Here is a 19,720-nt window from a genome sequence, read left to right as displayed (position 1 = left end):
CTGGTGGGCTGCAGTCCATGGGGTCGCAAAGAGTCGGACACGACTGAGTGACTTCACTTTTATTTTTCATTTTCATGCATTGGTGAAGGAAATGGCAACCCACTCCAGTGTTCTTGCCTGGAGAATCCCAGGGACAGGGGAGCCTGGTGGGCTGCCGTCTATGGGGTCACACAGAGTCGGACATGACTGAGGCGACTTAGCAGCAGCAGCAGACATACTTACCCGAATGTGACAGCCACAGAGTAAGCGCCAGTGACTCAAATACCATGAACTGTGCTGTACTGGTTAGTAACTCTCAGCAAAATTCCACCCAAATGTAAGTAGAACCTTTCCTGAATTTACACAGAATTGTTGTAAAGTCCTAAGAGACCAATTGTGTTTATATGTAAACAGGGTTAGGTTCCGGTGTCTTCATTAGTTGTGACAACAATCCCTCTCACTCTCTCTCACAAACACACACACACACACACACACACACACACACACCACTCACAAGTTCCTAAACAACCTCTAGGAGGCAGTATTGCCACTGCTGCTGCTGCTGCTAAGTCGCTTCAGTCGTGTCCGACTCTGTGCGACCCCATAGATGGCAGCCCACCAGGCAACCGCATCCCTGGGATTCTCAAGGCAAGAACACTGGAGTGGGTTGCCATTTCCTTCTCCAATGCATGAAAGTGAAAAGTGAAAGTGAAGTCGCTCAGTTGTGTCTGACTCTTAGCGACCCCATGGACTGCAGCCCACCAGGCTCCTCCATCCATGGGATTTTCCAGGCAAGAGTACTGGAGTGGGGTGCCATTGAAGCCCAAAAAGTGAAAGTCACTCAGTGATGTCCGACTTTTTGTGACCCCATAGACTATACAGTCCATGGAACTCTCCAGGCCAGAACACTGGAGTTGGTAGCCGCTCCCTTCTCCAGGGGATCTTCCTAACCCAGGGATCGGACCAGAATCTCCTGCATTGCAGGTGGATTCTTTATCAACTGAGCCACTGGGGAAGCCCCAGGAGTGCCCCAAAGCATGGGGAATGCCCTTAGCTGCCTTCCAGAACTCCTAGAAAGCAGGAGGTTCTCCAAGTAATTACTTAACACCTGTCCAAACTGCAAAATTCATGACTTTTGCACACCAGTTCCGGATTCAACTGTAGCACAGAGTATAGACCTGTCGTGGGTGGCTCTGGGCTAGATTCCTGTGAGATTACGAAGCTATTATCTTAGACCTGGGTGGAACAGCCCTGCAGCCCATGCAATCAGCCTGAGAAATGCAGATGAAAAAGGACACCTGCTTCATTTCCCTGGGCCACCTTCCGCCCCACCTGCCCTTTCCAGGCTACCGAGGACAGACCTGGAAGCCAGGCCCACAGCATATGCTAAGTGGCTTCAGTCGTGTCCTAGTCGGGGACATGGACTGTAGTCCGCCAGGCTCCTCTGTCCGTGGGATTCTCCAGGCAAGAATACTGGAGCGGGTTGCCATGCCCTCCTGTCGGGGAACTTCCCGACCCAGGGATCACACCCAAGTCTCTTACGTCTCCTGCACTGGCATCGGGTTCTTTACCACTAGCGCCACCTGGCCCACAGGTGGCCCCCACAGAGCAGGGCTGGCCATGCCCTGCACTAGCCTCTGCAGTTATCTGACCAGCTGGGACTCAAGAAGCTCCTGGCTTGGGTTCTAGTTAACCGAACAGTCTGGTGACTAGACTGTTAATTAACAATCCTACGTGCTTCCATCCTTGTAAAACTTTTCTAAAATTCATGAGCTCACTCTTCACCAAAGCAACGATGGTTTAGTTAGTAGGCAAGATTCTTTTTTCATTCCTCTCTTTTCTAATTTCCCGTAGTGAGGTTATATGTCTATATGAATAGAAACGCGTTTAGTAAACACACACGTCTAGTTTCCTGGCTTAACAAACAGCGCCCACTAGAGAAGTGTACCTTTGTCACCATTCAGAACACTGCAGATTCCAGGCATCTCTTCCTGAATAGTTCTCACCACTGGAAGTGCCCACGTAGATTGTGTTTAATGTAGATTCAATTTAAAGAGATGTCCTGAAAGCGTCATTGACGTTTTTTTCTTTCAGTTATTACGCATTTTTCTACTACAGTCATTTCTTTTTCCCACAATAAATGCAGCGTGCACCGCATCAGCTGGGGGTCTGCTGAGAAGCAGGTGCAGAGATGGAATTCGATGGCCCAGCTTCCATTAGAGGAAAGGCTGTGAGGGGGGGTGATGCAGGAGCCGGGACTGGCTGAGAGCAGTCAGGTGGGGCAGCAAGGGTGATCCCAAGTACCTGCTGGTGTAGCCATGCAGCTGATTAAATATTGACTAAATCTACAAACAAAGGAGCGTGCCAAACCCTAATGGGACTCCATCACCAGGGAGCGTCCTCCAAACAAATGAATACATGAAAAAGACAACAAACGTAAAAACTTTAAGAGACCTGGTAAAAACAAGTAGTTGCTAAAACATTTTTGATCAAATCAGATATGGATAAGATTGCTAGGAAAGTTTAGGGGAAATTTATTAATATTTAGTATCAGATCAGATCAGATCAGTCGCTCAGTCGTGTCCAACTCTTTGCAACCCCATGAATCGCAGCACGCCAGGCCTCCCTGTCCATCACCAACTCCCGGAGTTCACTGAGACTCACGTCCATCGAGTCAGTGATATGCTTTTATTATGTTTGCAATGTCTCTGCATTTTAAAGAAACCAAAACTAGCCATCATCATCTATGCATTAAGGATGTGACTTATACAACACAAGTGATGAAGAGCTCTAATCAATGGAGCCTGTGCAAAGAAAAGACAATGGGCTTACATCATAAGATTGATGTGAATATATGCACCTCTTCTTTAAGCTAAATGAAAACATTCACTTTTTTAAAAGTCTGTGATTTGATGGACTTTCTCAATGAACCAACCAAGTACTCCTGACCAGGAAAGGCTTCTACATTTGTTCCATACAGTACAACTGCACTTGCCACGAATTTTTACATGTGGGGTAATAATGGAAAAAAGATGTTCCTGGGATGGAGTGAGTATGTGAAGGTCCATTTAGGGTCATGGTTAGGTCTTTTCATTCCAAAAATAGGTTTTGGTTTATGCCAAAATCATAGATGGCCTACACTGATTTCACATCTAAGTTTTGTGTGTGTGTGTGTGTGTGTTTGGAGAAGGCAATGGCAACCCACTCCAGTGTTCTTGCCTGGAAACTCCCATGGATGGAGGAGCCTGGCAGGCTGCAGTCCATGGGGTCGCTAAGAGTTGGACACGACTGAGCGACTTCACTTTCACTTTTCACTTTCATGCATTGGAAAAGGAAATGGCAACCCACTCCAGTGTTCCTGCCTGGAGAACCCCAGGGACAAGGGAGCCTGGTGGGCTGCCGTCTATGGGGTCACACAGAGTTGGACACGACTGAAGTGACTTAGCAGCAGCAGCAGCATGTGTGTGTGTGTGTGTGTGTCTCAGATGGTAAAGAATCCACCTGCAATGCAGGAGATCTGGGTTTGATCCCTGGGTTGGGAAGATCCGCAGAGGAGGGCGTGGCAACCCACTGCACTCTTCTTGCCTGGAGAATCCCATGGACACAGGAGCCTGGCGGGCTGCAGTCCATGGGGTCGCGAAGAGCTGGACACAACTGAGCGACTAAGCACAGCACATATGTATATATAGGCATAAACTTCTAGACCCCAAAGACAGAGATCAACCAAAGAGTTTCTCTACTATCTCATTCTCTGGCCAAGACATGGCTGGGGAATACACAGCTACCAGCTACATCGATTCCAGCTCTCTGCTGAATGAAGGAAGCATTGGCTTTAAAATCGAACCTGTCCGGGCCTCCCCCAACCCCCTTCCACGTGGCTCACTCCACGCAGGATGGCCGCCCTGAACACGTCCCCAGGTGGTGTGGGAAAGCGCCAGGCTCCGCAGCCACACAGATCCAAGCTCCACCTCTCCTGCCACCACAGGAGGGTGTGATCTGGGCAGCCTCTCCTCCCTGCGGGAGGGTGCCCCCTTTTTCTCAGGGCCGTCTGCAGGGGTGCAGGCTGGAGGCAGGTGGATCCTGGATGTCGGAGTCTCTCCACTGCCCCAGTTCAGTCAAGCTCTGAATGCTGGGGGCACACGCTGTTGTCCCATCTTCCTGCTGGCCCCTGCAGTTTCACGGGCAGGGGAACCAACCAGTGGGAATGGCAGAGGGCTCTTTGCCTAATCACCGCTCCCTGGAGGTTTTCAAGGACGAGCTTGGGGAGTGTCGGGCTGGACTTCAGAGGAGTCTGGAGGGAGATGCGAAGAAAGCTGAGTACTCTGGAGAAGTTGGAGACTGGGGTCTCTGACCCTTTTAGGAGGAAGGGGGTATGGCTGAGTGTGGCACTGGGGCATATTAATGCCCACATGCAGAGGGGACATTTGAGAATTAAACCACCCATTAAGCGAGGCATTGAGTGTGGCAAACATTTACTTTGGGCCACAGAGGTCTGGACTGCCGAGCGTCACGGGTGAGTGGACGACAAGGGTTGGAGCCAAGGAGGTGACCAGGGGTGCCTCCGTGCTCTGGAGGGTTTTCAAGTCAAGAAAACCTACCCAAGTGCGATCTGATGGCTGAATAGGACAATATAAAAAAACCCACAAAGCGACTCCAGTCTAATTCTCTTAATAAAGTTCTGTGGACTTGGGCAGCGGGAGTGGGGTTCCTATTAGAAAGCTTCATAGTACTTTCATAGAAAATTATGAATTCCACTTTAAGACCAAACAAAGCAGTTTGAACATACCGCTTTCTGAAACTAGAAGAACAGGCTGTCAGTGCTGGCTTTGCTAACCCCCTGAGCCAAGCCACCCACCAAACTGCAGAGAGAAATCGCCCCTGTGGTCCTGTTGCCCTGGTTCACCCCTCAAGGACCTCCTTTTTCTCTTTCCTTTTCTTCTTTCTTTTATGTACATTTAGTTCCCACAGGCTTCCTTTATCAATATTTCAATTGGTTACTGCTGACCTATACTTGAATCCAAATATTTGCCCTATTCAGTGTGAATTGTGCATTCAGCCAAATGCTTGATTATGCCTGTGCCCTTTTGAACAAACTGAATGCACTACTTGACTAGGTAATGCCGATATAGCCCAGTCATTAGCAATGTTTGTTAGAACTGACCAGATGTAACAAGACGGGCAGGGAGGGCAGCGGAGCAGGGGTCTGCGTTCACTGTTCCTTCCAGGACGGCCGTGGTGCAGAGGGTGAGATGGTGTGCTTTCCAGGGCATAATTACAAGCTGTCTCCGTGTTCTTCAAAACAGACCCTTGGTCTAGGATGAATCAAACGAGCTCGTTTCAATCAGAGAAAATGTATACCTACCCCAAAGGCTCACAGTTTTGTTTATTCCCTGGAAAATTATCCTCTGTAAAATAAATACAGTATTTTCCATGGTGGCTAGCATTTTTATTTCCAGCGTTTAGATGAGGACAGAAGAAATATATACCCTATATATGGTATATAAAGCCGTATATACCACTTGCCCTCAATTCCTCTCAGTCTCTACTCAGTCTTACAACCACGGCAGTGTTCTGCATTATACAAACTGGCCTTTTATGAAAATCAGATGTCACAGGACTGTACCATGTACAGCTCTAATATGCTAAACCATAATTCATGCACTCACGTACTGGTCTAAAACACGCCCAGTGCTGCGTTATGTTGTGGAAACACTTCACATGCAATAAAATCATGGAATTAGCATCCCTGGCCCTGACCCAAGGGGGGAAGTCAGCACAGGTCCAGAATGAGCATTTGAGGAGCACTGACTTATACACACGACCATGTGCAAAACAGACAGCTAGTGGGAAGCCGCTGTGTAACACAGGGAGCTCAGCCCGGCGCTCTGTGATGACCTCGAGGGGTGGGGCAGGGAGGGGGGCCCAAAAGAGAAGGGATGTGTGCACACTTGCAGCTGATTCAGGCTGCGGTACAGCAGAGACCAACACAACCTTGTGAGGACAGTCAACTCCAATGATAATAATAAAAACAAGAGTGGCTTTGAAATGGATATAAATTTGGCCAGCGCCGCAGAGCAGAAAGAACTGATGCTTTTGAACTGTGGTGTTGGAGAAGACTCTTGAGAGTCCCTTGGACTGCAAGGAGATCCAACCAGTCCATCCTGAAGGAGATCACTCCTGAATATTCATTGGAAGGACTGATGTTGAAGCTGAAACTCCAGTACTTTGGCCACCTGATGTTAAGAACTGACTCATTGGGAAAGACTTTGATGCTGGGAAAGATTGAAGGCAGGAGGAGAAGGGGACAGCACATGAGGTGGTTGGATGGCATCACCGACTTGATGGACACAAGTCTGAGTAAACTCTGGGAGTTGGTGATGGACAGGGAGGCCTGGCGTGCTGCAGTCCATGGGGTCGCAAAGAGTCGGACACGACTGAGCAACTGAACTAACTGCAGAGCAGGATGTAGTAATAAAAAGGCACCTGTGTGTTTACGGCTGCCCTTCATGGAGAAGGTAGTCATATAAACAGTGTAGAAGAGGTAGGTGTGAGAGTACTTGGGGCACAATACAAAGTGAGGTCGTTACAGCCCCAAAACAAAATCTGAATAAAATGACTCTTCCCCTCTGGGAGCTTACAGTCTGTTAGAGGAGACTGTTCCCAGACATAAATGAGCAGTAAGCAAGGCAGACTGTGTTTAAAGGAACAACATGATGACATGGTATTCAGAACTGGAGGCGGCCACGTCCTAATGCACTGGATATGTCTAACCTATGTTTTGAAAAGTCTTGCTTGAAGTTCATGGCTCTGATGTACTCACAGGCTCACACCACCGGTACTTTAAATCTGTCTAAAGAATTTACAAAAACGTGTGAGCACCTCCTACATAACTCTTTGGGTGGCTTGGTGGTAAAGGATCTGCCTGCCCATGCAGGAGACCCACCTTCGATCCCTGGGTTGGGAAGATCCCCTGGAAGAGGAAATGGCAACTCAGTCCAGTATTCTTGCCTGGGAAATTCCATGGACAGAGGAACCTGGTGGGCTACAGTCTATGGAGTCGCAGGAGTCAGACACAACTTAGCAACCAAACAACAGCAACACAGCTCTTTGATTCCAAGCAGAGGTGCTGCCTGGCTTCTGTTCCTCCTGTACTGATCATGGTGCCCCCTTGTATAAAAGAGAAGGATAGCCACTCTGCTGATACTTTTCTCTTAATTATTATTGGATGTAGTTGGTCTACAAGGTCATGTCAGTTTTAGGCGTACAGCAAAGTGAACCAGCTTACATACACATGTCCACTCTTTTTTAGATCGTTTTCCCATATAGGCCATTACAGGGTATTGAGTAGAGTTCCCTGTGCTACACAGTAGGTTATTAGTTGTCTATTTTATATATACAACTCTGCCAATTTAAGTGAAAAAACAACTCAGCAGTTAACATGGACGAAACTTGCCCTGAGAAGTTAGCCTAAAAGATCTGCTGTTGGTTTCCTAGCTATTCCGAAACCTGAGTGTTTCCTATTTGCGAATCAAGACTATAGGGTCTTAGGAATTCCCTAGTTGTCTAGTGGTTAGGACGCCATGCTCTCACTGCTAAGGGCCTGGGTTTAATCCCGGGTCACGGAACTAAGATCCTTCAAGCCATATGGCATGGCCAAAATAAGGAAAAGGGGTATTAATTAAGAACACACAGAGGCTGTTTCAACAATGACCAAGCCCAGTGAATTATAACTAAAGGCCAGAAAAATATTGGTTCTCACATTGCTATGATGGATTATTCCATTAAAACAACAAATACTATATTAATTCCAGGAAATATTTATTTCACTTTGCTGATGAAAAGAATTTTTTTTTTTTTACAAATAATATGCTTGGCTATGACAGCAAAGAAGGGGTTAACTATGTGCAAATTATTCTGAGAGGGTTTCATAGACTTGATGTACAAAATAAAATTTCCCCCATCCTTGGTATTTATTTTCTACAAGATCAGAACAACTTGCATTCGATGTTTGTTGCCCCCAAACTGTATGATCTGAAAAGTTCAGAAAAGTGCAAAGTGTTATAATGGCATACTTCATATTTGATGGTTTTAAAATGAAAGTAAAGTGAAAAGTGTTAGTCACTCAGTCGTGTCCAACTCTCTGCAACCCCATGGACTGCAGCCGGCCAGGCTACTCTGTCCATGGAATTCTTCAGCAAGAATACTGGAATGGGTTGCCATTTCCTGTTCCAGGGGATCTTCCTGACCCAGGGATCGAACCCTGGTCTCCTGCATTGCCTCTTTACTGTCTGAGCCACCAGGGAAGGCACCAAGAAGTTTTAAAATAGTTGTCACTTAAAATATCTTATAAAACATAAATATTAAATATATGAATTAATGCAAAAATATATGCATTGATGCATCTTGGGGCTATTCCAAGGTATGGAAGGCATTTAGCTTGGTTCAGTAAACAGCTATTATCAATCCACCATCTTTTCCTTATTAAAGAGTCCAGAATAAACCACTATGGCATAAAAATTATTTTGAACTGAAAGCATTCAAGTTTCTGAAACTCCTTATCTACCTAAAAGCACTTGATGGTCATGAATTCTCTCCCCTGAAGGAAATCTAATGTCTTCTTGGAGAAGAGAAGGCACCACACCCAAACAAAAATCTCCACAAAACTGTCACGCTGTTGTTCTGCGCCTACTTGTATGCGACTCTCTGCAACCCCGTGGACCGCGGCCCGCCAGGTGTCCCTGTCCTTCACCATCTCCCAGAGTTTGCCCAAGCTCACATACATTGAGTCCGCAATGCCATCCAACCAAAACTATCATTTTCCTATCTATTCTCCCAAGGGCCCATTGATCTTTCTAAAAAGCCATTTGCTTTTCTTAACTTCCCTTTCTCCCTCTCCCTCTGCCCTATTTCTAAGCAGTCATTTGTTTTCCCTGAAGTTCCCCCTCCCACTCCTTATTAAAATGGATATAAGCCTCATGGCTTTCCCTCCTAGCTCAGTCAGTAAAGAATCCACGTGCAATGCAGAAGACCTGGGTTCAATCCCTGGGTCAGGAAGATCCTCTGGAGAAGGAAATGGCAACCCACTCCAGTCTTCTTGCCTGGAGAATCCCATGGACAGAGGAGCCTGGCGGGCTACAGTCCACGGGGTCACAACAGTCAGACACAACTTAGTGACTAAGCTACCACCAACCATAAGGCCAGATTCCTCCTCGAGTCACATTTTCCTGTGAACAGAAATCTGTCTTGTCTCTTGTTAATCCAGCATTTGTCACTTTTATTTGCAGGCCTCAAGCACAGAATCTAGGAGGGTAGAGGAAAAGATTTTCCTTCTGAACAGTTACTCTCTGAAACTTGCAAGCCACGTATATTAATGTTTACTCTTTCATGGGTTTCCTTATCTCCACAAATGAGTTTCATTATCATCATTGAACAAATGAGTTAATTCAGATTGAGAAAATAGAAGTAGCCTGTTCATGGAAGAGGTGGGATTTTTTAAGCAAACCCAAGTCCCACACTCTTTCCATTGATCCTCTATATATTGTTGTGATGGTTGTGTCACATAATTTGAGGGTTTGAAAGAATAAGATACATGGTCTTGTTTGAGCGAAAGCAAAAACAAAAGCCAGTTGTGGATGTAACTGGTGATGGAAGTAAAGTCCAATGCTGTAAAGAGCAATATTGCATAGGAACCTGGAATGTTAGGTCCATGAATCAAGGCAAACTGGAAGTGATCAAACAGGAGATGGAAAGAGTGAACATCAACATTTCAGGAATCAGTGAACTAAAATGGACTGGAATGGGTGAATTTAACTCAGATGACCATTATATCTACTACTGCGGGCAGGAATCCCTTAGAAGAAATGGAGTAGCCATCATGATCAACAGAAGAGTCCAAAATGTACTACCTGGATGCAATCTCAAAAACGACAGCATGATCTCTGTCCATTTCCAAGGCAAACCATTCAATGTCACAGTAATCCAAGTCTATGCCCCAACCAGTAATGCTGAAGAAGCTGAAGCTGAATGGTTCTATGAAGACCTACAAGACCTTCGAGAAATAACAAACGCCCAAAAAAGATGTCCTTTTTTATTATAGGGGACTGGAATGCAAAAGTAGGAAGTCAAGAAATACCTGGAGTAACAAGCAAATTTGGCCTTGGAGTACAGAATGAAGTAGGGCAAAGGCTAACAGCATTTTGCCAAGAGAACTCACTGGTCATAGCAAACACTCTCTCCCAACAACACAAGAGAAGACTCTACACATGGACATCACCAGATGGTCAACACCGAAATCAGATTTATTATATTCTTTGCATCAAAGATGGAGAAGCTCTATACAGTCAGCAAAAACAAGACTGGGAGCTGACTGTGGCTCAGATCATGAACTCCTTATTGCCAAATTCAGACTTAAATTGAAGAAAGTAGGGAAAACCACTAGACCATTCAGGAATGCCCTAAATCAAATCCCTTATGATTATACAATGGAAGTAACAAACAGATTTAAGGGACTAGATCTGATAGACAGAGTGCCTGAAGAACTATGGACGAAGGTTCATGACATTGTACAGGAGGTAGTGATCAAGACCATCCCCAAGAAAAAGAAATGCAAAAAGACAAAATGGTTGTCTGAGGAGGCCTTACAAATAGCTGAAAAGAAGAGAAGTGAAAGGCAAAGGAGAAAAGGAAAGATATATGCATGTGAATGCAGAGTTCCAAAGAATAGCAAGGAGAGATAAGAAAGCCTTCCTCAGTGATAAGTGCAAAGAAATAGAGGAAAACAATAGAATGGGAAAGACTAGAGATCTCTTCAAGAAAATTAGAGATACCAAGAGAACACTTCATGCAAAGATGGGCTCAATAAAGGACAGAAATGGTATGGACCTAACAGAAGCAGAAGATATTAAGAAGAGGTGGCAAGAATACTCAGAAGAACTGTATGAAAAAGATCTTGACCCAAATAACCATGATGGTGTGATCACTCACCTAGAGCCAGACATCCTGAAATGCGAAGTCAAGTGGGCCTTAGGAAGCATCACTATGAACAAAGCTAGTGGAGGTGATGGAATTCCAGTCGAGCTATTTCAAATCCTAAAAGGTGATGCTGTGAAAGTGTTGCACTCAATATGCCAGCAAATGTGGAAAACTCAGCAGTGGCCACAGGACTGGAAAAGGTCAGTTTTCATTCCAATCCCAAAGAAAGGCAATGCCAAAGAATCCTCAAACTACTGCACAATTGCACTCATCTCACACACTAGCAAAGCAATTTTCAAAATTCTCCAAGCCAGGCTTCAGCAATATGTGAACCGTGAACTTCCAGATGTTCAAGCTGGTTTTAGAAAAGGCAGAGGAACCAGAGATCAAATTGCCAACATCCGCTGGATCATTGAAAAAGCAAGAGAGTACCAGAAAAACATCTATTTCTGCTTTATTGACTATGCCAAAGCCTTTGACTGTGTGGATCACAATAAACAGAGGAAAATTCTGAAAGAGATGGGAATACCAGACCACCCGACCTGCCTCCTGAGAAATCTGTATGCAGGTCAGGAAGCAACAGTTAGAACTGGACATGGAACAACGTACTGGTTCCAAATAGGAAAAGGAATACGTCAAGGCTGTATATTGTCACTCTGCTTATTTAACTTATATGCAGAGTACATCATGAGAAAAGCCAGGCTGGACGAAGCACAAGCTGGAATCAAGATTGCCGGGAGAAATATCAATAACCTCAGATATGCAGATGATACAACCCTTATGGCAAAAATCGAAGAAGAACTAAAGAGCCTCTTGATGAAAGTGAAAGAGAAGAGTGAAAAAGTTGGCTTAAAGTTCAACATTCAGAAAACGAAGATCGTGGCATCTGGTCCCATCACTTCATGGCAAATAGATGGGAAAGCAATGGAAACAGTGAGAGACTTCAGTTTTTTGGGCTCCAAAATCACTGCAGATGGTGAGTGCAGCCATGAAATTAAAAGACGCTTGCTCCTTGAAAGAAAAGTTATGACCAACCTAGACAGCATATTCGGAGAAAGCAATGGCAACCCACTCCAGTACTCTTGCCTGGAAAATCCCATGGACAGAGGAGCCTGGTAGGCTGGGGTCACGAAGAATCGGACACGACTGAGCAACTTCACTTTCACTTTTCACCTTCATGCATTGGAGAAGGAAATGGCAACCCACTCCAGTGTTATTGCCTGGAGAATCTCAGGGATGGTGGAGCCTGGTGGGCTGCCGTCTATGGGGTCACAAAGAATTGGGCATGGCTAAAGCGACTTAGCAGCAGCAGCAGCAGCAGACAGTATATTAAAAAGCAGAGACATTGCTTTACCAACAAAGGTCCGTCTAGTCAAGGCTGTGGTTTTTCCAGTAGTCATGTATGGATGCGAGAGTTGGACTATAGAGAAAGCTGAGTGCTGGAGAATTGATGCTTTTGAACTGTGGTGTTGGAGAAGACTCTTGCGAGTCCCTTGGACTGCAAGGAGATCCAGCCAGTCCATTCTAAAGGAGATCAGTCCTGAACATTCACTGGAAGGACTGATTTTGAAGCTGAAACTCCAAGACTTTGATTACCTGATGAAGAGCTGACTCATTTGAAAAGACCCTGATACTGGGAAAGATTGAGGGTAGGAGGAGAAGGGGACGACAGAGGATGAGGTGGTTGGATGGCATCACAGACTCGATGGACATGAGTTTGAGTAAACTCCAGGAGTTGGTGAAGGACAGGGAGGCCTGGCATGCTGCAGTCCATGGGGTTGCAAAGAGTCGGACACGACTGAGTGACTGAACTGACTGTCTGATTGCTTGAGACCCCCAGTTCCTGTCTCTCTCTGGGCTTGTGCTTAACAATTGAAGACCACTTTGCAGCCAGAAAGACACTCTCCATCCATTCGTGATTCACTGACATCCAACGAGCTGTGTGTTTATATGATAGCTATAACATAAATATATTAGTTTCCAGCTAGGATAGTATTGCCTGGTTAGCTAAACAATCTTCTTTATATGCAAATTGAGATGGAGCCAATGTAAACATCTGTGATGCTCTGGACATTACAGAAAAGCAGCTCTGCCCTCAAAATCAGAGTATTTCACATTACCCCAAGCTTGCAGTATAGTAGCTTCTGCTCCTACATTTCTCACTAGCCATGATTTTTGAGTAAATCCCTCAGACTCCCCAAACCTCTGCTTTTTCACCAGGCAGTTAATATTTAAATCTTACTTCCCAGGATCGTTGCATCAGCAAAGAAAACATTAAGGAAGGAGTTTTTTTTTAAAGGTCAAATCCCCAAAGCGCTATAACTTTTAAAGTGATTATGAAAGATATCATCAGAGCTTACGGATCTGCTGCAGCCCTAACCAAGGTGTTAGGTCAACAAGCCGCTTGCTCAGTCTGTGCATCTAAGCGTTTATTTTTCGCCCAGAAACAGGGACACGCCCGGCGCCTTCAAAACTCATGTTAGAAAGCACGGATAATAAATTATCAGGCGAACAAAGGCTGAGCTCATCGAAAAGCTATTGCTGTGTGGGTAAATACAACCCCACTGTGTATTAAACAAAAATTAAACCCCATTTTCTTTTTTATAGTTAAGTTGCCATCAATTCAAATAGCGCGAACAAGGCAGTGGGCACAATTAATAGTCTGCAGACCGGCAGGGCCGGCTTTGAAAGCGTTTAAGCTTCCCTGAAGTACTGCTTGTGCCCAATTATAACTTACTACTTACCATCTTCATAATTTAAATCTGTCCGCCCCTTAGGGGGGGAATTTTTTGCTAATCAAAGCCATGAATGCACCTTTTTCCTTTTGACAGCATTAAATTAAAGCTAAATGGTCGGTTTTGAATGAGTTACTGTGAAGAATAAAGGCATTAATGAGGTAATTTCATTATGGAGACTCATCCAGGCCTATGTGAATACAAGGGAAGTAAGTAGAGGGGAAAGCTGAAAGCTGCAGAGGAAATTAGGGTTCCTTCCACCCTAATTAATGTTTGGGGGCATTTAGTACAGGCACCAAATTAACTGCTCCAAAGAACTCTCATTGAAAAAAAAAATACATTGTTGCCCTCCCGTATAATTAGGAGAGAGTACAAGGCGCAGCCTCAGCGAGTATAAAGCCAGCCTCTAACTGACGGCGCGGTCACAGAGAGCCGGCCATTAGGGATGCCCGGGTCTGAGGAAGCAGCAGGCAGACAATATAGGATTGTTTAGGTCCTTGGGTTCTGCGAGTTGTAAACAGGTAGCCTCTGAATGAGGAATTATGAGACTCCTGGGAGGCCTGTCTTCCCAGCAAAACAGTCTTAAATGCATCCAAAGGGAAGAAAGAAAGGTGAATAGGCCCGGCAGAGTTAGCAAAGAGAATGCTTGATGCTTGTCTTAAGTGATTACATGCGGCTCTGCAGGCCCCTCTCATTGAGTTATCTTTACACGGCTTTTGTCTCCTCTAATTGGAGCTGATGAGGTGCTAATTGGAGGCCTTTTTTAAAAGCCCACTACTTTAATCATTGGAAAATCTGGGGAGACTGAGGGAGTGGAGTTAATGAGACCAAAAAAAAAAAAAAGAAAGAAAGAAAACTTATAAAGTGTAGCTTGACAAAAACTCAAGCCGCCATCTGTGTGGATCTGGGAGGGTGAAAGGCACAGGTTTGATGGGAAAGAAAGGGGGGCAACCGAGATACTTTCTGTGAAAATTCTTTCCAAAGCATCTTCCCGGGTTAGTAGCAGAGGAATAAGCTGGGTAGGATGGCTCTTCCTGGTCTTTAATTATCATCATGAGCCTGAATTCAGGCTAAACATTTGATGTTCCAACTCTGACTCCCTTTCAAAACTGTAGAGAGAGACTTGCAGGGAGACGGGCCTGCATCACACTGACCTGGGTCCCTCCTCTCAGAACGCAAGCTTTTCCTGAGCCCTCTGAGACTCGTCCTGAGCGCGGAGAGGACCTTCAATCTCAGTTCTAAATCGCGTCGCAGGCACAGTGAAACGTGACGATGCCAAGGAAGCACGTGTCCTTCCAGAAACCCCTTCTTGAGGGCGCCGCACCTGGCTTGCCAGCTCCTGTTCTCACAGGACCCCATGGAAAGGAAGGATGCCGTGGAGACTCAGAGGTAAACATCAAGCGTGTGGCTTTCACGGGTTCCCACTCAACTCTCCCTTCCCCCATCCCTTGGAGGACTTATAAAGTAGGCCAAGGGATTTAGCACTTCATATATTATCTCACACTGTTGTCACACACTTCTCAAAGGGTGATTTCCTGACGCATTGTAACTGACTTTAGGGCAGTTGACCGCACAGTATGTCTTCCATTCCCAAGTATTCTTGTTTCAAAACGCACGGCCGTCACATAAAATCCAGCCAGATTAAGAGCCCGTCAACCAATGACACACAAAACCGTCGCGCCTCGAGTCGACCTGTAAACACACGTGCAGAACCTTGTGGGACGACACTGCGTCTTTGGGAAACGAGCTGATACGTGTCAAGGGCTTGAAACAGTGACTGGCATTGCAGTCAGGAGTCAGACATTTAAAGCTGACACAAGAGGACTGAGAATGAGAGGAAAACCTGGCAAGCAAAGTCTCAAACGGCAGAAATGATGTGCAAGGAAGGAGATGCATGCAGCGTTTGGTTTGAAAGCTAAGGAAGTGTCTGGTTTCGGGGTGAGGGGATACTTCAAACAATCGTCAGCTGCATCATCCATGGGCTGAGAGGGTAGTCTGCCAGCATCTTGGTGCTGGTTGGATGAGACAGCATCCCTCGTGAGAATCTGAGGGTCACAGCACCGAAAATCCGCCTGTACCACCGTTCTGCTGGTGAAGACGTGATGTGCTCACAGTCTCCCAGGTTGCCATGAGTGGCACTAAATTCCGGACTTAAGACCTCAGTGCTTCTGAGCTCAGCACTTCTTTTTCTCCATGATAACATGCAGCCCACAGGACCAGAAGCTGGCTGGCCTCCTCTGCAGCTCCTCCTTTGTATTTACACACCTATACTGACACCTGGACCTATATATCCCTGCCCTGGTGGCTCAGTGGTAAAGAATCCATCTGCCAATGCAGGAGACCCATGTTCGATCCCTGGGTCGGGAAGATCCCCTGGAGAAGGAAATGGCTACACACTCCAGTATGCTTGCCTGGAGAATCCCATGGACAGAGGAGCCTGGCGGGGTACAATCTGTGGGGTCGCAAGAGTCGGACACAACTTAGTGACTAAACAAGAACAAAGACCCACATATCAGCCCCAATTTGGGGGAAAATTCTTTTCTCATTTTCCATGGACGGTTTGTACATCTGTGGGTCTGGTTGGCTCTCCATGAAACTGAGTTCCATATACATCAATGTCTGGGTTTGTGAAGTGCGTATTTCTTTAGAATCTTTGGAACATTTGCTGCCTTTCAGACAGAAGTCTTCTTTGCTGCTAAGTCGCTTCAGTCGTGTCCGACTCTGTGCGACCCCATAGACGGCAGCCCACCAGGCTCCCCTGTCCCTGGGATTCTCCAGGCAAGACCACTGGAATGGGTTGCCATTGCCTTCTCCAAAAGTCTTTTCTGAGTTTACATCAAAGATCACCAGGTTAAAACAGTTACAGTATAATTCTTTCTGAACAAGTACATTTGAGAGTTATATCCACCGAAAATACTTTTTATAAAGAGCATTCACTCTATGTCAGTTTTTTTTTTTTTAAAGTAATGACCAACTTGGTGTTACTATTTAATTTGGACAATACTACTCCAATTGAAGAGAATTCTGCCACTATTAAAATTCCGATAGTATTTAGTGTTTGTTCTCATTAATCAGATATTATCTTGAATTTTTACTCTTTTCAGGTGCCTAGATTTTGTTTCTACAGTAACATGGAAGGGCATTCCAGGATTTAAAAACAAAAAGAAACAGATTTATGTGATCACCCACGCATTCGGCATCCAGCAAATGCTGAGATGATTGCAAAGCGCCCTACCCCGAGCTGAGAGCTGAGGATAGGAAGGGAAGCAAAGTCTGACCCAGCCTGGGCCCCCACGGAGCTCGCTGTCCAGGGCAGGAGGCCGGCGTTACACAAAGGTTTGCGAAAGGAATGCTTTGATTCCTGGTGCTGTGATAAACGCTGCGGAAGAAAAAGCTCTGTGTGTGACGCGCACGTAGGTGGGTGTTGAGGACACGTTGTTCACCAGAGGCTCCAGGTGCCACTGAGGCAGGTGCCTGGGAGAGAGGCCCTGAGCTGCAGACAGCAGAGCCGCCCCCAGAGCGGCCGTCAGAGCAGCTTCTAATGAGTTAATGAGCAGCCGGAGCCTGCAGGCCGCCTGGGCGGCGGGGGGCGGGGGGAGGGCGCAGCGAAGCCCGAGCCGCGCCAGATGCTGCAGCAGGAGGCGGGACCAGCTATTTGCCAGTTGGCTGCAGCTTCTGAAAGAGCAAGCAGAGGGTCGATCAGTGCAGCCTCGACCAACTCTGGGACCATATTTTTTCACGATGCTTTAAGAAATCAGAACATTGATCTAACCCTTGTGTTTTTGTTTGTTTGACAAATGAATTTGGTAAAATAACTTGCCCAGACACAGAAATCAAACTGAACTTCGTTATATAATTACTGACTTGATTTTATTGGATAAACATCATTATGTGAATTCTGGGGCACGTGAGAGCCAGGAATTAAGATTTCAGCATATTCGATTGAGAAGAAAATTTAAAGACTGTAAAGGCACCACCACCACCCCAATTTGATAAGGAAGAAATGACCCTAGAAGGTAAGTGAATTTCTTACGGGTCATGCCAGTGGCAAGATGAGCGAACAGGACTCCTGGTTTACAATTCAGTGCGCTCTTAAGAACACCCCCACCACCAGGCTGGCCCTCCACTGGTCCACTGTGAACTTAAAATGTACCCATCCAAGTACATGAAAAGTTCCTGTCCATTACTACTAATAAAAGAAATGCTAATTAAGACCCAATGATTGGAAAAGTTGAAAAAGTCTTATCAGAATGTGAGAAAACTGGGACTCCCCTGGCAGTCCAGTGGGTAAGGCTCTGAGCTTCCAGCACAGCGGGCACAGTTGGATACCTGGTCAAGGAACTAGAATCCTGCATGCTGCAGAATGCAGCCCCAAAATTGTTGTTGTTGTTTAATTGTTTTTAATTTTAAAAAAAAGAAAGAAAGAAAACTATCAAAGATTACTGGGATTGGATCAATAGGACTCAGGAGGCAACCTGAAGAGGCTCCCACTGGAGTGATTAGAGCATGATTAAGGATAGTAATTGAAGTGGATGAAAACACATCAAATACACTAAAAATAAAATGAAATGCTTCAACTGTGTTAAAAGCCATGAGCTCAAAATGAGAACAAACAGAAAAATAGTGTCAGCTAATAACACAAAGATATAGGTCATTTTTCAAGGACCCCTGGGAACTAGGTAGTTTGAAACTCCTTTGGAAAAAAAAAAAAAAAGAACCAAGCATTTCTCCTGCTCTTGTAAGAACTGTTGTTGTTGTTTAGTCACTAAGTCGTTTTCGACTCTTTAACTCCATGGACTGTAGCCCACCAGGCTCCTCTGTCCATGGGATTCTCCAGGCAAGAAGACTGGAGTGGGTTGCCATTTCCTTCTCCAGAGGATCTTCCTGACCCAGGGATTGAACCCAGGTCTTCTGCATTGCACGTGGACTCTTTACTGACTGAGCTAGGAGGGAAAGCCATGAGGCTTATATCCATTTTAGTAAGGGGTGGGAGGGGGAACTTCAGGGAAAACAAATGACTGCTTAGAAATAGGGCAGAGGGAGAGGGAGAAAGGGAAGTTAAGAAAAGCAAATGGCTTTTTAGAAAGATCAATGGGCCCTTGGGAGAATAGATAGGAAAAACGATAGTTTTGGTTGGATGGCATCGCGGACTCAATGTCCGTGAGCCTGGGCAAACTCTGGGAGATGGTGAAGGACAGGGACGCCTGGCGGGCCGCAGTCCACGGGGTTGCAGAGAGTCGCATACAAGTAGGCGCAGAACAACAGCGTGACAGTTTTGTGGAGATTTTTGTTTGGGTATGGTGCCTTCTCTTCTCCAAGAAGACATTAGATTTCCTTCAGGGGAGAGAATTCATGACCATCAAGTGCTTTTAGGTGGATAAGGAGTTTCAGGTGCAAACCCCAGAGTTGGAAGCACAGTCTGAGCACGTGTCCCAGAGAGGCTGAACCGAATGGAGCCCAGTGGTTACTCTGTGATCTTCAGTTCCCAGATGTCCAGCTACTGAAATTGGCATGTTGTCCAGAGAGCCCCCTCTGACTGTGCTCTCTGACCCCTCAGTATTCACCTCTGTACCATTTCTCACCTTCGTGCCTTAAGTGACAGTCCATTTACCCTGCTTGCTCTCACGGCATTGCGTTCTACTTGACGCCCACCTGATTTAGCCAAGTTCGTGTTAGGTTTAGCTTTCAACAGGTCTATTAGCTGGGTGTTTTCTCAAAGAGATGTTCGTGCATTTTAAAGTGTTAGTATCCAGGTCATTAAAAAAATATTACAAAATTAAAATACAACTAGCGACCACCCGCTAAACACAGATGCGTCCCTTGAGGCAAAAGCGTTTGGTGTGTTACATTATCCACTCTGGATTTTTAAGTCTTTTTTTCGACTGTGGTACAACACACATCACATAAAAGTCACCATTAGCGACATTCAGTCCATTTACAATGATGTCCAGCCGTCACCAGGGTTTTCCAGGTGGCGCGCGTGGTAAAGAACCCACCAGCCAACGCAGGAGACATAAGAGATGCGCGTTCCATCC

At 45.7% G+C, this 19,720-nt stretch overlaps 2 long non-coding RNA genes across 3 annotated transcripts in view; one reads left to right on the top strand and one right to left on the bottom strand.

The window, feature by feature from the left end:
• The window catches only part of LOC129635926 (uncharacterized), a 23,776-nt gene extending 8,799 nt beyond the window's left edge, over positions 1 to 14,977 (bottom strand). Inside the window, exons 1-3 of one of the 2 annotated variants that reach the window (XR_008706543.1) lie at positions 14,840 to 14,977; positions 5,141 to 5,291; positions 2,637 to 4,270 (exon numbers count right to left, since the gene is read on the bottom strand). This is a non-coding gene — a long non-coding RNA (uncharacterized LOC129635926). Of the gene's footprint in view, positions 1 to 2,636; positions 4,271 to 5,140; positions 5,292 to 14,839 lie in introns of those variants that run through there. The other variant, XR_008706542.1, reaches the window with a different exon arrangement.
• On the top strand, positions 14,937 to 19,720 carry LOC129635925 (uncharacterized). Its single transcript, XR_008706541.1, has 2 exons — positions 14,937 to 15,074; positions 16,790 to 19,720. It is a non-coding gene; the product is annotated as an uncharacterized LOC129635925 (long non-coding RNA).

This window comes from Bubalus kerabau, chromosome 21, assembly GCF_029407905.1.
Source record: "Bubalus kerabau isolate K-KA32 ecotype Philippines breed swamp buffalo chromosome 21, PCC_UOA_SB_1v2, whole genome shotgun sequence".
NCBI lineage: Eukaryota > Metazoa > Chordata > Mammalia > Artiodactyla > Bovidae > Bubalus > Bubalus kerabau.
This window is presented reverse-complemented; position numbering and strand designations above follow the sequence as displayed.